The 17030-nt window shown below is 47.0% G+C and overlaps 1 protein-coding gene across 4 annotated transcripts in view; it reads left to right on the top strand.

Annotated features, from left to right (window-relative positions):
* The first annotated feature begins 5125 nt into the window (after positions 1 to 5125).
* Positions 5126 to 17030, top strand: part of LOC147740900 (dromaiocalcin-2-like) — a 217005-nt gene continuing 205100 nt past the window's right edge. For 2 of the 4 annotated variants that reach the window (XM_086935995.1, XM_086935990.1), the window contains exon 1: positions 5160 to 5201. The gene's annotated coding sequence lies outside the window, so the exon portion shown is untranslated. Of the gene's footprint in view, positions 5202 to 17030 lie in introns of all 4 variants that reach the window. The other 2 variants (XM_086935992.1, XM_086935999.1) reach the window with 2 other exon arrangements.

Genomic DNA, 17030 nt, shown 5'->3' on the forward strand with positions numbered 1-17030 from the left:
TGGAGTCTCACTTCCATGAGAACCTAAGGAGTGCCCGACATTCAGGGATGTCACTATGGTCACATGGTGACACATGATTTATTATATTTCCCAATACCAAATTGAGGCTTAGGCACTGTCCATTTGTGCCAACCTTGCTGCGGAAGCCTAGCTGGCAGTACTCTAAAACGCCATTTTCCTCTGACCATCCTCAAATCTTGTTGTATAAAACTCTTCCCAATATTTTTAGGGTGTTGCCGATCAATGAGATCTGCATATAGTTACTAGGCTGAGACCGGTCCCCCTTTTTAAAAATTGGAACTATGATACTTTTAGCCCATGTTTCAGGTAATGAGGTGTGGATTAAGTTATAAAAATCATTCAAGAGGAGCGGAGCCCAAAAGTCTGTTTTCCATTTTATGAAGTCTATTGGTAGCCCATCAGGTCCAGTGGCTTTATTCCCAATACTCTGGTGGATAGCCTCTTCTACTTCGAATATAGTTATCTGTATGTTGGTCAATGGGCCAAATTCATACTGATCTATCTCCTCCACGGGGGGTGGCATAGATTTTTGGAAAATGGTTTTCCCAGGACTCACCAGAAATAGTACAACTAATATGGGTTAGTAACTGGCCCATGGATCAAAGGTCCCTTACAGCGGACTAAAAAATGTTGCCTTTTTTGATAGTGACTGCCTGTGCTAAGGCTTCCCAGCGTTCATTTAAGCGGGCTCCTTTCCGATTGGAAATTGCTGTGTTATACTTCTGCCTTGCCAGTTGCACATCTAAGGCGCACCTTGAGTTAGATGACAATGCCCTACGTAAATTCCTATTTGCCTCTAAACACTCACCGTCAAATGATTCGGGGACCGTTTTCCACCAAGGAGACGGGTTTCAACAGGAGGGTTTTAGTGGCCAAGCAAAGTTTGGAAAAATCATGGACTACCACTGTATGTGCAGTTCGTAATGACAGGGAGGAATTAACAAAATGCATATTGTCATTCACTAGTGTTTTGAACAATTCGTCACTATCAAAACCCCTCCATATTAGCCTTAAGTTATCAGTTGAAGGCACAAGATTTTTATCCCCACATTCAGAGGAAAACACGGGCCGAGGTGCCTGTCTCAGTACTACTTTAATGGGATTGTGGTCCCCATGGTTCATGGAGATGACCTTTGCGGCCATTAATTGACCCTCAAGAGAAGGGGAAATAAAGATGAAATCTATGATTGACGAACAGCCCCTTCCCCATAATGTTGGTAATTGATAGTTAGCTGCATTTATAGGGCTCACCAAACCCATAACATTGGCCAGGTTATGTGAGCTCAACAACACGGCCAGTTCTGCACCCCTACGAAAGGGGGGACCTAAGTTACATGTCCCCACATCATGTTCTATATCAGTAAATTTCACATTAAAGTCTCCACCCGAGACGATCCCAGTAGACCCGTCCAAACTATGCTGGTAATCTAAATTAGAAATAAGGTCAAAAAGCTCGATAAAATTCCTATTATGGACAGAATGAAAATCATTATTATAAAAATTTACCAGATAAAAAGTCACTCTCCTTTTATAAAACACAACTTGGTAATTGCGGCTATTAGTTAGTAAAACTTTAAAGCTCCCTCCAGCAGCAACGTTAATCCCAATAAATAGGCCCCCCGATGGTCGGCCCGATTGGGGGCTGGTGGCTGCTACACTAAAACAATGGAACCCTTCAATATACAAATCATGAGTGGCCCAGGTCTCCAGGAACATGACTACGTCTTGTTCCTTTGAGTCACAACCAACCCTGGTCATCAAGCCTAGGCTGAAATCCTGCTACATTCCAACTTAGAGTATTCAGGTCGGTACCCACAATAGCCCTAGTTAAGGCTGGCTGGTCATTATAGAGTGTAGGTGTAATACCTGAGGGATCCTCCACATGATTCTGTGAATTGGCCATCAATGATGTTTGTCAATCCTGAGCGTCTAAACTGGAGAGTGCATGAAACCTATTGGTTACCAGAGGCAGTGCATGGGCATCCCTAAGTGGTGTAAATGGTTGTTTATAAAAATAGCCCAAAGGGAGCGCACAAATTCCAGTGCTTGGAATGGATGGTTGCTCGCGAGTAATTAATAAGCGGCAAACCATTTGTTGTCTACTGAAATTGAGAACAATGCAATCGCCATTCATATTCTTAGCCCAATGGCCAACCCACCCTACTCTTCTGGCCATAAGGATTTCATTCATATGAAAAGGGTGGAAACCTTTATGTTTGCATAGCCAATTCACAGATTTATTACGGAGGTCTGCCCAGGACTCCCTCTGACACTCAACAAGATTTGGAACGCCAGCCAGGACTAACACGTAGGGACTTGAGGTAGGGGGTAAACTCAGAACATCAGTGTTTGGGCTCAGACGTGTACCACTAGAATAGCCCATAGTATCCCTGCATAAATCATTTGCGGTGGTGCCTGGTTGTGGCTGAATATAGTAACTACTGCCTAGGTTTAAGTTTAGGTTATTTATATTATGCACTCGGAGCATGTCTTGACTATTCCTCTGCTCAAGGGTAGAATTCAGCACAGGGAATTCAGTTGGGTTACGACAAGATGTATGAGGTTGGGCAAGGGAGGTATCCATATGAGGGACAGTATTCATCAGTTGTGAGTCAGACCCCTGTCTGTTGGCCACAGAAATTATAGCGTCCCCCCCGCCCAGCATCATTGGAAACATAGTTCACCTTACTACCACTTAGATTGTTCATTGCGGAGTCCAGGCGCTTTAGTTTCCCCCACAGTAAATTAAAGTTTGTGTTGATGTTTGCCAGTGGAGTTTCAAGAGCTTTCACTGCAGATCCTACAAGTGTGGCTGCCCCAGCAATGTCTACATTGATCTCGTTACACAAAAGTTCTTGAATAATGTCTGTATGGGTTGCTACAGAGTTGGTAATAACAGCCAAATGTGCAACTAACCATTCAACACAGAAGCAGGCAGGAAGATATTGGAAACCTGGAACAACCCCTCAGCTACATGCGAGAAAACTTAAAAAGAACAAAACAAAGACGCCGCCAATAGTGCATGAGTAGCGGCCAGCCTGCGGGCTGAAATCTGAAACCCTGCCGCTTTTGCACCAAATGAAGTGTGGTTAAAGAAAAAAGAAAAAGGAAAAATAGAACTCCAATCGAAGACCCGCACTGACAGACTAAATAGAACGACTTGCTAGCCAGAAGCGCTTTCACAGACAGACAGATGAACTGCCTTCTGCGAAAAGGTACCCACCTAACCCACGCCCTGAAGAAGAGCCTGACGATTAAACACACAGGCTTGGAAACGCGTAGGTTCACCGAAATAAATGAACTTCAATTAGCGCAAAGTTTTTTGAACATTATACTGCAAACCATGGCGAAAAACTAACAGTCACAAACTTCACCTTTGCGCTACTAGACCTCAAATATAAAAAGTTGTCATGAAGAAGGTCTAGTGTTGAAATTAGTTAGTAGGGTACAGTTCACATTTTACCCGTGTAAATGTATATTGTGAGAATTGTATAGTTTAAATGGTTTTTGCATATTTGTAACATAAGTGTTTGTTTATGCTGTTTAATGTAAGTATTGTACATAGGATATACCCACTTGTGTATGACATGGCAAATCCCCAGACAATTAGAATAATCCACACAAGTGATGCAACTTGTATATTCAAAAAAATCAACTACAACACCTACTGATTAAATACGGTGATGTACAAAAAACCATAGATACTGTCCTGAAGAAGGAGGCCAAAATCATTCAAGGCTTCCGAAACGCGTCGACGCATTTATGAATGGTTAAATTCGGAGTTGTCAGCAAACAATTGGGTATAAGGAAGGGAAATCCTTCCCAGTGTTGTCAAACAGAGGGTCCGCACTAACAAGATTAAGACAAATATTACTGTCTTTTCCCATTTTTCTCCATTTCCACACTAGGTGGTTTTATTGTACATTGTGTGAATTTTTAATTACAACTGTATATGGATTCATATGTTTTTTTAATTGAAATAAAATGTATATTTTTTACATAAATAATGTTTTTTCTTTGGTAAGTGTTCCCCGAGCAATATGTGGATATTTGAGTGAGTGATGCAGACTGAGTGAGATAATCCTTTGAATTCTTTTGAATCTTGGATTACTTGATCTCCCATTGGGAAAAAACTTTGCTTTACTTGACAGTAGAAATAGGGCCACCTAATGATAGGCGGGACTGTAACGTGGCAGGGTCCAGGGACAACCGTCTCTCGCCCAATTCAATTTCATGTGTTGACAGGGACTCAGCCCTCACAATAAATGCCACTAAGGTCCCGGTTACTCCTCTAGCTTTGCTCATTTTGTAATTACGATTTTCGAATGGCCCAACTACGGAGCCCCAAAACAGTACAATGATAAACAGGGATTAGCCAATAACTTCACGTTACCTTAAGGCTGGGTAGATGGATTAGGTGCCTGATGATCAATGTCAATGGGGTGGCCCAGCCCAGCCTCTTCCGGCCCCTGATGGGCGTAGAGGGGCCCTTCCTTCGGCATGGGCGCAGCCAGGCAATGCCGGGGCGTGTCCCGCGCTGCAGGAGCCGTGGCCCCCTTTTGAGCGCCTCCTGGCGCTTCAGACGCAGTGCTCGGTGTGCGCACCGCAAAGGATGATGGGGGATGTAGTCCCCTGGCAGCTGCGATGGTCTGGAGTCAATGCGGCACAGCAGTCTCTTGCCCCCCAACAGCGACAGTCTCTGGTGCCAGTAACAGAGGCAGCAGGTAAAGATAACGGACTCACATATGCAATATCAGGAGAAATCCCCATGGATGCATTGTTCTTTCTTTTACTTTTGCTGCTTCAAAGGATGCCTACCTCTGGTGGTCCCAGGGCACCACAGCCCTGAGGCGGGAGGTCCATAAGTCTGTGCAGCCCCCACGACATTCATATTATTCTTCTGAGTCAGGTATGACACCTAAGAGGTTGACACAAGTTGTACTCTGACCTCACTTGATCTTACAGGGAGAAGGTGAAATATTTGCTTTGAAGTGAAACCAACCACATCTTTTTAACCTGCTCCACCCTTGTGTGTTGAAAGTCTGCAAATAAACACAGAGTTAAAGATGGGGTAGGAAGTGGCACCCTGTGCCAAGAGCAAGTTTATAAGAAGCTGCGTGAAGTTCACGAGCAGCGACTGCGAAGGCAGGAGGGAGTGGAGGCAGCAGCCTGTGGTGCAGGTAAGAGTGCCCAGCATTTACGTCTGTTCCTTTCTGTACCTTCACCTCCTGGGTCAGCTGCCTTTGGCTAGGTTTGCTCCATAGCAATACCACATACCTACAGACATCCATACAAAGGATAGCTGCACTTTTGAAGGTGTGAACTTGTAAGATTGTAGAGCTCCAGTGTTTGTTTTGATGACCAATGTTTAAGACTCTGATATGCCTTTTTTGTGAAGCAAATCCAGCCTTAGAAAGCGCTTTGTGTCCAAACCCTGAACCTGTTTAAGCTGTGCAGCTTGTAGACTGCCCCTACCATCCAACACCTGAGTCTTTAAGACCTGCATATCCTGTGGAACTCTTTCTCTGTCCGGGGCTTGAGCTTATCGGGCTGCATAGCCCGTGGAATGCTTCCACTGTCCAAAGCCTGAACATGTAGACCTGAGTAGCCTGATAAATGCTTCCAATGTCCCATCGGGAGCGTATAGGCCAATGTAGCCTGAGGAGCTCTTCCACTGCCCCAGACTGAGCATGTGACCTGCGTAGCACGAGGATTGCTTCCACTGTCCCACCCTGAGCTTTTAGGTCTGTGCAACCCGAGGAACACTTCCACTGTCCCAGCCTGAGCTTTTAGGTCTGTGCAGCCTGAGGAACACTTCCACTGTCCCAGCCTGAGCTTTTAGGTCTGTGCAGCCTGAGGAACACTTCCACTGTCCCAGCCTGAGCTTTTAGGTCTGTGCAGCCTGAGGAACACTTCCACTGTCCCAGCCTGAGCTTTTAGGTCTGTGCAGCCTGAGGAACACTTCCACTGTCCCAGCCTGAGCTTTTAGGTCTGTGCAGCCTGAGGAACACTTCCACTGTCACATCCTGATCTTTTAGGTCTGTGCAGCTTGAGGAACACTTCCACTGTCCCAGCCTGAGCTTTTAGGTCTGTGCAGCCTGAGGAACACTTTCATTGTTCCACCCTGAGCTTTTAGGTCTCTGCAGCCCGAGGAACACTTCCACTGTCCCATCCTGATCTTTTAGGTCTGTGCAGCCTGAGGAACACTTCCACTGTCCCACCCGAGCTTTTAGGTTTGTGCAACCCGAGGAACACTTCCACTGTCCCAGCCTGAGCTTTTAGGTCTCTGCAGCCCGAGGAACACTTCCACTGTCCCAGCCTGAGCTTTTAGGTCTGTGCAGCCCGAGGAACACTTCCACTGTCCCAACCTGAGCTTTTAGGTCTGTGCAACCCGAGGAACACTTCCACTGTCCCAGCCTGAGCTTTTAGGTCTCTGCAACCCGAGGAACACTTCCACTGTCCCACCCTGAACTTTTAGGTTTCTGCAGCCCGAGGAATACTTCCACTGTCCCAGCCTGAGCTTTTAGGTCTCTGCAGCCCCAGGAACACTTCCACTGTCCCATCCTGATCTTTTAGGTCTCTGTAGCCTGAGGAATTCTTCCACTGTCCCAGACTGAGCATGTGACCTGCGTAGCCCGAGCATTGCTTCCACTGTCCCACCCTGAGCTTGTAGGTCTGTGCAGCCTGAGGAACACTTCCACTGTCCCACCCCAAGCTTTTAAGTCTGTGCAGCCTGAGTAACACTTCCACTGTCTCACCCTGAACTTTTAGGTTTCTGCAGCCCGAGGAACACTTCCACTGTCCCACCCTGAACTTTTAGGTTTCTGTAGCCCATTGAACACTTCCACTGTCCCACCCTGAGCTTGTAGGTCTGTGCAGCCTGAGGAACACTTCCACTGTCCCACCCTGAGCTTTTAGGTCTGTGCAGCCTGAGTAACACTTCCACTGTCCCATCCTGATCTTTTAGGTTTCTGCAGCCCGAGGAACACTTCCACTGTCCCACCCTGAACTTTTAGGTTTCTGCAGCCCGAGGAACACTTCCACTGTCCCACCCTGAACTTTTAGGTTTATACAGCCCGAGGAACACTTCCACTGTCCCACCCTGAGCTTGTAGGTCTGTGCAGCCTGAGGAACACTTCCACTGTCCCAGCCTGAGCTTTTAGGTCTGTGCAGCCTGAGGAACACTTTCACTGTCCCAGCCTGAGCTTTTAGGTCTGTGCAGCCTGAGGAACACTTCCACTGTCCCACCCTGAGCTTGTAGGTCTGTGCAGCCTGAGGAACACTTCCACTGTCCCACCCTGAGCTTTTAGGTCTGTGCAGCCTGAGTAACACTTCCACTGTCCCATCCTGATCTTTAGGTTTCTGCAGCCCGAGGAACACTTCCACTGTCCCACCCTGAACTTTTAGGTTTCTGCAGCCCGAGGAACACTTCCACTGTCCCACCCTGAACTTTTAGGTTTCTGCAGCCCGAGGAACACGTCCACTGTCCCACCCTGAGCTTGTAGGTCTGTGCAGCCTGAGGAACACTTCCACTGTCCCAGCCTGAGCTTTTAGGTCTGTGCAGCCTGAGGAACACTTCCACTGTCCCAGCCTGAGCTTTTAGGTCTGTGCAGCCTGAGGAACACTTCCACTGTCCCACCCTGAGCTTGTAGGTCTGTGCAGCCTGAGGAACACTTCCACGGTGTTCAACACAATGAAAGAGGGAGGAGGGGAACTCATACTTCGACCTCCTCTATAAATGACTAGTCACATATAAAGAAGTAGGAGTGAGAAAAATGGCTTTTTAAGAGGTTTATTGGCAATGTTTGAAAAACTGCCCGCACTCACAATAATTGTGGGATGCCTCATCATGAGGCTGCTGAACACATCCCTGCGCAGACCAATGCACGGGGTGGAGCAATAGGGTGTGGAAGACAAATCAAACACATAGAAGAGTAGAGATCAAGGAAAGAATAAGTGCAGACAAACAAATATAGTGTAAAACTAACTCAGGGATATCCAAACACCAATTTTATTCATGGATTCCCTGGTCAGGGTTACAAAGGTATCTCAGACCAGAGGATGGTGGTGAATAGGTTGAATTATGAACCGTTCACCCCTCCACTCTGCAAATTTGTCAACATGTTTCAGCCGGATTTTGCGTCTTTTCTAGCTTAAAACAAGGTTATTAAGGTAGAAAAGGAGGGTATAACTATGGGGATCGAGTAGTCCTGAAGAAAGCCGGGAAGGACGCAAAATCCTAACGTCTCATTCTACACATTTCAATTTTTTATCCAAGGTACTTTGAGTAAGTAAAAAAAATGTTGTGTTTCACCCGCTACTTCAGAGGTTTATGGCTGATGACATAAAATAAGCTACAGCCCCCTAATACCAAATAGTGGTATGTCTTTCTATGTGTGTGAAAAATACCCAAGAGTGTGTACTAAACTAGCTGTCAGGAGGGTCAGTGAATTAGTGATACCTATGAGGTAGCATGCAGTCAGTGTTCCAAGGGAGGCCTCTGATTGCACAGGGGGACTGAGTTCTCAGACACCCTCTTAGCACCCCAGAGGCTGGTGCAGTCACTCATTACACCCACCTACCGGGGGTCCTCCTTGAAACTTGGTACCGGCCTACTGTCAGTGGCATTGCAGCAGTTTCAAACACCTGGTTTGCCTTTCACTAGTGCGTTGTTGCCACTGGGAGCAGCGCATGCTTGTGATGAAGCGCACAGTGCTGGTCTGCTCTGTGACCAGCACTTAAGGGTGCACTAAGGCACAGATCAGGAATAGTGCATTAGTGACAATCGAAGCAATCTAGAGGATAACCTGATGATGACTAGGTAAAGTCACTCGGTGACTTCTTAAAGATTCAGAAGGAAAGAACTTTTCTAAGCTGGACAGAAATTAAGTTTCAAATCCTTAGAAATTGGTTAGATAAAAATTTAGAGTGTTTCATTTTCAATAAAACATGATGTGAGAAGTGTGGGCGTGTCCTGACTCCTGGAATTTGTGAATATGGATATTTTGAGATCTTGATTTTTGGTGCAAGGTATTTTGGGGTGTTTGATTTTAGAGCTCTGTGGTTCAGAATGATTAGCCTGCTTCCAAGGGGAAACTTTCAGACCAGAGAGTGCAGGAGTATTTTAGGTAGATCTTTTGGCATGAATCCCAAAACAAGCAGCATGGACCACCACTGTAAGATCCTTTTTAGGGAGGTCAATAAGGATACATGATCCATACCCAGGAAGTGCTGGGATGCCCTCGGGTAACCATGCCACTATACAAGTGTGTATTCATTCATTCATACCCCAGGTCAAAGATCATAAAGACCTCAACCCTTGAGATCATGATTTGACAATGGATGTTTCAGATCCTAATTTTAAGGTGGAAAATGTTATCTAGGAGCAAGCCCTAGGATTTGACGAAAGGGATATTTTTCTAGTGAAGTCATCAGTTTTAAGCCCTAGATCTAATCTTGTCTATTGGACTTATTTGTTTTTGAGGATCAGAATGAGGCATTCAGTTTTAAGAGGGTTGAATTTCAGATGCTTTTCTTTGATCCATTTTTTGTTCTCTGACCCAGACAAGATTTTAGAGTGGAAATAGCACCTGTTGAATCTATCTTTTGGTATAATTGGGTACAGTCCTCATACTGGATCAGCGCCTATAAGAAGCCATAACACCAGGAAAAGATATGATTACGGGAGCAAAGAAAAATTTCCAATTTTCTCAGCAATCATCTTGCAAGGAAAGGGCCCAATTTAGAGTTTGACAAAGAGGGTACTCATCTCAGACGTGATGGAGTACCCTGTCAGTCAATCCGTCAGTCAGTCTGCTCAAATAGGAGTTGGGTCTACCAACAGTTCCGATTCTGGTGCCCCGGCGGCTCTGTCGTCAGAGTTAACTAAGTCTGATAGTCCAACTAAGTAATATTCCTTGAAGTAAAGCCATCACACCCTTCGCCCTGATTGCAGCGAATGGTCTGATGGCTTTTTTTTCTGTACAAAAGATCAAGTATGGAAGGATCACTTGTCCTGCATAACCTGGGTATGCAGGTCGCGCACCAATATGTCCCAAGTAAAAAACCCTCATACACGTGAGGATACAGGAGAAGGATTAATAGATCCCTTTTCTCACTTCTCTATATGAAAAGACAATTTCTTTTGTAGGAGATCACACTCACTGGGACGCCCACGGTCTCAACACACCCTTTACTTTGATCCTGAAGAAAGCCCACTTGACCTAACTAGGCAGCCAAGGGCTGAAACATGTCGACCTTTTTAAATCACTAACTATAGTGCGCGAGAGCCCTTACAACTCTCTAACGCACGTTACAAACCTTTTTAACTCTATCTCGAATCCAGATCCAATAAAGACTAAATTCTGGCTGTACAAGTATTTTAATTGAAATACCCTACACATCACAGATCACTACTGCTTTTAACCAGGGGTGAACCTCTGGCTGGGGAATGCATAACCACTAACCCTATGATTATACAAACACGTGACCAACTAGCGGAGAATCAAGATATACTGCTTTTTCGACCATCAAACACGCGAATGAGGGTTTTTTACTTGAGACGTATTGGTACGCGACCTGCATACCCAGGTTATGCAGGACAAGGGATCCTTCCCTACTTGATCTTTTGAATTTGAAACTAAGGAAGCTGAATGGATCACGTCTTCCTTCTCCCTCCACAATTGATTTTTTGTTTTTTTTCTGTCCATCATTGCCAGAAAAAAACTGGTAATCACAGACAGAAAAAAATAATGACTCCCATTTCCAGGGAAAAAGTACTTTGTGTGGGTGTCATTAGTTTTTTTGTTTTTCAAAAATACACTCTCACTTTGAGAGTTTGTTTTTGAAAAACAAAATGTTTGGTGGGCGCTCATGAAAACCGAAAGCATTTGTCCACCAAATGTTTTTTACCCTCAGAGAAAGCACCTAATTTAGAGTTTGATGGGTGGTACTCCTTCAGTCAGGGTGGTGGAAGACGTTACAACCACTACCATGACAGATTACCGCCTGACAAATTTAGAGCTCACTGCCCTCCCAGTAGTCATATTTGTACCTTCAGGGGAACCTCTAAATGTTTCCAAGGTTTGGTGGCCGTCCGGTGTTGTTTTTGACAGCTGTCCAAAATGTTGTTTAAAAAAATAAAGGAACAAATAAAACTAAGTAACTGATGACAGAAAAACACAGGGAGTTTTTACCCTTAATGTGGAGGTTTTTTTCTGACCTTAACTGCCTGGTTTGTCCTGTAAACATGTATCAGACTGTTTGCTCTAATCAGGAAGGGAAGTCTGAAGGCTTCAATCCAACAGCCCCTTCTCCGTAGGTCTGTTGGAGTATATTTCTGTCAGTGGCGCTAGCAGGGCCACTGCTAACAGAAAATTGATAGTCCACACCCTCTATGAAATACTGATGGTGCTCGGGGATTTTAATTTTCATTGGGAAATAACCCTGAAGGACGGTCAGACTAAAGATCTCGAAGAGGATTTAGCATCTCTGGGACTTAGTCAGATGGTGGGTGGGCCTACACATGAGAGGGGCCACACTTTGGATTTGGTTTGGTCAACCTGCCCACTTTTAAGTCCCGTAGTAGCATCCCCATGTTCTTGGTCAGATCATTATCTGATTGAAGGCCAATATCCTCTCTCTAGAAGAAGAGCTAAAGTTAAACCAGAATGAAAAACTCTGCGGAGCTGGAGGCAGGTCATAGCATCTGACCTGATAGCTATTTTACGACACTCTGTTAACTCTCGCCCTTGAAGGCCGATTTGAACATGGAAAGCGTTGCCCTGCTGTCTACACTTAAGGATGCCATCGAGATTGTAGCACTGGCCCATAAAATCAGACTAGTAGACAAGGGCAAGGGGACACTATGGTTCAATAATGCTCTTAGGGAACAAAAACAAGCCCTCCGACAATGCGAGAGATCTTGGCGTAAGTCTCACAAACCTAACGCTTTTGCGGCATATGCGCTGAAGTTTGCTGCATACAAAAACGCCATCCGCCTGAGGAAGGCCGAATTCTATGAGACGACAATCACTGAGGCTACTAACCCGCAGATAGAAGTGTTTAAAGTCCTAAAAGACCTGAGGACAGTTAGGGTGCCCAACCCGACTTTTAGCCAAACAGACTGCAATGGTTTTCAAACCTTTTTCTTGGATAAGATAAAGGATTTGATGATAGACATTAGTCATACCCCTACCCTTCTCTGATCTATTAAGCCTCCCTCCACCCCCCCAGGCCGCTTACGAATCTCCTGACTAGTGTGCCCCCCCTTACTAAGGAGTCCTTGGTCTCATTAGTGGGCCGGGTGAAATCAGGCTCTCCAGCAGACCCCTGCCCTCCAAACATTTTTAAGCTTGGATGGTTGGGTATGGAGGATAAAGCGCTCGCCCTTCTGAACTGGTCCTTGGAGACGGGACTCGTCCCTTCTAACTTCAAGGAAGCACAGGTGGTTCCGCTTCCAAAGAAACCAGGTGCTGACCCGAAAAATTTAAAGAACTTTAGGCCAATCTCTCAGCTGCCTTTCTTGGCTAAAATCGTAGAACAGCATGTTTTATATTCTCTCACCTATCACCAGGAAGGTAATATTCTCCTTGAGCCCAATCAGGCTGGGTTCAGAGCTCATCACCGCACGGAATTGGTTATGCTCTCTGTGCTGGATGATCTGCAACTCAGGGCTGACAGGAAAACTCCGTGTGCTCTGGTCCTATTGGACTTATCTGCGGCGTTTGACACCGTTAATCATGGCTGCCTACTCTCGCGGATCAAGGAGCTAGGGATCCAGGGCTCGGTTCTGGCTTGGTTGACCTCATTTCTTAAAGACTGCTTCCAGCGAGTCCAACTAGCCGATCTAGTGTCTAAACCAGCCAAGCTGATTTGTGGAGTGCCCCAGGGTTCAGCTTTATCACATCTGCTCTTTAACATCTACCTGCAGCCCCTGATAGCAGCACTGAACCAGATGGACTGCAGGGTTTATAATTATGCCAACAACACTCAAATCCTGATCCAGATTGACCATTCACCGATGGCTCACTTGAGAATGCAAGACATTCTCAAGTTTACCATCAACTGGATGTCGGATAATTCACTAAAAATAAACCCTGACAAAACTGAAGTCCTAGCGGTCACCACAGCTTCAAATCTGTGGTGTGAGTCGTTCTGGCCAGCGGAAATCGGGCCTTTCCCAGTAACAGCAGGGGCAGTAAAAAGTCTAAGCATCAAAATTGATGCCCCGCTATCTATGACACAGCAAGTATCGGCAGTGGTGGGTACTTGTGTTAATCTGCTGCGCCAACTTCGAAAATTATCTTCACTGTTGTCCTTCTCCACTCTCAGACTGGCGGTCTCAGCACTGATTTTGGCACGCCTCTAATATGGCAACTCGTAATACTATGGCCTACCAAAAAACCTGTTGGCCAGGCTACAAGTTGTGTTGAACGATGCTGCCAGATTGATCTTTAAAAAACCTAGGCGTACCCGGGCCACACCTTTACTTCAGGATTTACACTGGCTTCCAATTGTCCAAGAAAATTAAATTCAAAAGCCTCTGCATTACACACAAGGCCATTTATGGCTCGGCCCCTAGCTATATCAAGGACCGATTGATCAGTTACACGCTGAGTAGGGCCCTTCGGTCAGCTGATGCATGCAACTTGGTCTGCCCCCGGTTTAACCTTGCGTCCATGGGCGGTAGAGCCTTTTCCAGTACCATCCCTCAGGCTTGGAACCGCCTTCCAGCTAAACTTCGGAAGGAGACTAATTTACTCCCTTTTAGGAAAACTCTGAAAGCTGTGCTTTTCCTGGAAGCCTGGGGGCCCCTCTGATTTGGTGGCTCTACATCTCCCGGGGGTTGAGTATGTCCACTGATAGCGCTTAGATACCTCTGGGTGATAATGCGCTATATAAGTGTATATTAACATAACATAACATAACATCTGGATCATAATCCATGGGCGGCCAAGGGTTTGATTGATAGGGTACAATGTCACATTTATGAAGGAATACCCAGTCTGCCAAGCTCTAAACCGGACCATAATATTTGAGTAGAAATATTCTAAAGATTGTGTGTGGTTATTCTGGTAAGAGGAGTGATATTGTCAAGTATTTCTTGAGAGTCTTGTAGTTCTGAAGAATGATGTTGGGTGTTGTGGGAGTGACAACAAAGACAGTAGAGAGCTTGGAGATCAAAATGTCCTAGTTTTTTTTGACCTCTCATATTTATGGTTCCTTGTAAACTGGGGTTTCCAAATTATTATGCTCAAATAAGTGTGTGGGCAAACCAGTCAGGGATGATGGGGTGGATGAAGCTGGATTTTGCTATAATAACTGGGTACGTTTATCCTTATGTTGGATCAGATCGCTGGCTAAAAAGGAAAGCGGAGAGCTGAAGTGAGACAGGTTTTGAAGAGTCATTCCACCTAATCTTGAAATTCCTAATACATGGTGTCCATAGAGAGTAACAGATGAGAAGTGAAAAGTTCCGTGACTTCTTCCACAAATATAAACTTGTTTCCTGGAGTGAGATGTTGTCATGAATCTAGGTTTTATTGAGGGAATAATGGATGTCTCTGCTTGCTGTTGAAAATATGTATAATGTTGGTGCGGGACACAGGATCAAGGGATGATAGATTTGTTGATGGATGGGGAGCCACCCTCTCCTCTTTTGCCTTGGTGATCCTTTCTAAGTGTAAAATAGTTGGGCGGTGAGTTTTCGGCGGTATGGTTTGTGATAGTTCTTCTGAATGAATGTGTTGAAATCAAGGTCGAGAACAGCAGCTGAGATGTTATTGATAGATCAATCAATCATGACATTTGTATCGCGCGCTACTCACCCGGAAGGGTCTCAAGGCACTGGGGAAGAGGGGTCCGCTACTGCTCGAAAAGCCAGGTCTTGAGTAGCTTCCTGAAGGTTAGGTGGTCCTGGGTTCGCCGAAGGTGGATGGGGAGGGAGTTCCATGTCTTGGCTGCCAGGTGTGAGAAGGATCTTCCTCCGGCGGTGGCTCTGCGGATGCGTGGGACGGCGGCAAGGGCGAGGCTGGTGGATCGTAGCTGGCGGGTGGGCGTGTAGAAGGTCAGTCGGTCGTTGAGGTACTTGGGGCCCAGGTCGTGGAGAGACTTGTGTGCGTGGGTGAGGAGCCTGAACGTGATCCTCTTGTTGATGGGGAGCCAGTGCAGGTCTCTCAGGTGGCCGGAGATGTGGCTGTGACGGGGAATGTCCAGGATGAGTCATGCGGAGGCGTTCTGGATGCGTTGGAGTCTTTTCTGAAGTTTGGCTGTGGTTCCGTCATAGAGGGTGTTTCTGTAGTCCAGTCGGCTGGTGACGAGTGCCTGGGTGACCATCTTCCTGGTTTCGGTGGGGATACATCGGAAGATCTTTCGGAGCATGCGCAGGATGTTGAAGCACGATGATGAGACGGCGTTGACTTGTCTGGTCATCGAGAGGGAGGAGTCCAGGATGAAGCCCAGGTTGCGTGCGTGGTCCGTTGGCTTGGGAGTAGTGCCCAGGGCAGGGGGCCACCAGGAGTCGTCCCAGGTGGAGGGTGATGACCCCAGGATGAGGACTTCCGTCTTGTCTGAGTTCAGTTTCAGGCGGCTGTTCTTCATCCACTCGGCGACGTCTTTCATCCCTAAATGGTTCTGGCGGTGGCTGGGTCGTTGGTGAGGGAGAGGATCAGCTGGGTGTCGTCGGTGCAGGAGATGATGTTTAGGTTGTGTTGGCGTGCGATGGCTGTAAGGGGAGTCATCTAGACGTTGAAGAGGGTGGGGCTGAGTGATTATCCCTGTGGTACGCGGCAGATGACTTCTGTGGCCTCAGATCTGAACGGGGGGAGGCGGACTCTCTGGGTTCTTCCAGCGAGGAACGAGATGATCCACTCCAGTGCCTTCTCTTGGATTCCGACGTTGCTGAGGCGTTGCACTAGGGTGCGGAGGCAGACAGTGTCGAGCGCTGCGGAGAGGTCCAGGAGGATGAGGGCCGCTGTTTCCCTGCTGTCGAGCAGGGATCTGATGTCGTCGGTGGCTGTGATGAGGGCGGTCTCTGTGCTGTGGTTGGCTCGGAAGCCGGACTGCGAGTGGTCGAGGGATCCGTTCGTCTCGAGGAAGGCTGCAAGCTGTCTGTTGACGGTCTTCTCGATGACTTTGGCAGGAAAGGGGAGAAGAGAGATGGGGCGGAAGTTCTTGAGGTCGGTGGGGTCTGCTGTTGGTTTCTTCAGGAGAGCGCTGAGTTTGGCGTGCTTCCAGCTTTCTGGGTAGGTGGCGGTGTTGAAGGAGGCGTTGATGATGTCCCGGAGATGGGGTGCGAGGATGGAGTCGGTCTTGTTAAAGACGTGGTGGGGACAGGGGTCGGTAGGGGATCCGGAGTGGATGGTGTTCATCGTGCAGGTGGTGTCTTCGGTGCTGACCGGGGTCCAGGCGCAGAGGGTGGTGGTGGGGGGCGTTGGTTCGGTGGTTGGGTGCGTGGTTGGTGCGCCGAAGCTGTTGTGTATTTCGGCGATCTTGTGGTGGAAGAACGAGGCGAGTGAGTCGCAGAGGTCTTGCGAGGGAGTGATGTCGTTTTTTCCGGCACTGGGGTTGGAAAACTCTTTGACGATGCTGAAGAGTTCCTTGCTGTTGTGGGCGTTGTTGTCCAGTCGTTCTTTCAATGCTGTCTTCTTGGTGGTGTGGATCAGCTGGTGGTGTTTACGGGTGGCGTGCTTCAGGGCAGTCATGTTGTCTGTGGTCTGTTCGTTGCGCCAGGCTTTCTCGAGGGCGCGGCAGTTCTTCTTTGAGTTCTTAAGTTCGTCGGTGAACCAAGAGGCTTTCTTGTTGCCATGTCCATTGGGAGGGGTCTTCAGTGGTGCGAGGTCGTCTGTGCAGTTGGTGATCCACTGTGTGAGGTTGTTGGCTGCTACGTTGGGGTCCGTTTTGCTGGCTGGAGGGTTCTGGCTGAGGCAGGTGGTGAGCTGGTCGGCGGTGATCTTGTTCCAGTTCCTGCGAGGAACCTGTTGCGGGTGGTGGTGGCTCGTGGTTCTTCT

Source organism: Lissotriton vulgaris, chromosome 1_1, assembly GCF_964263255.1.
Source record: "Lissotriton vulgaris chromosome 1_1, aLisVul1.2, whole genome shotgun sequence".
NCBI classification, from domain to species: Eukaryota; Metazoa; Chordata; class Amphibia; order Caudata; family Salamandridae; genus Lissotriton; species Lissotriton vulgaris.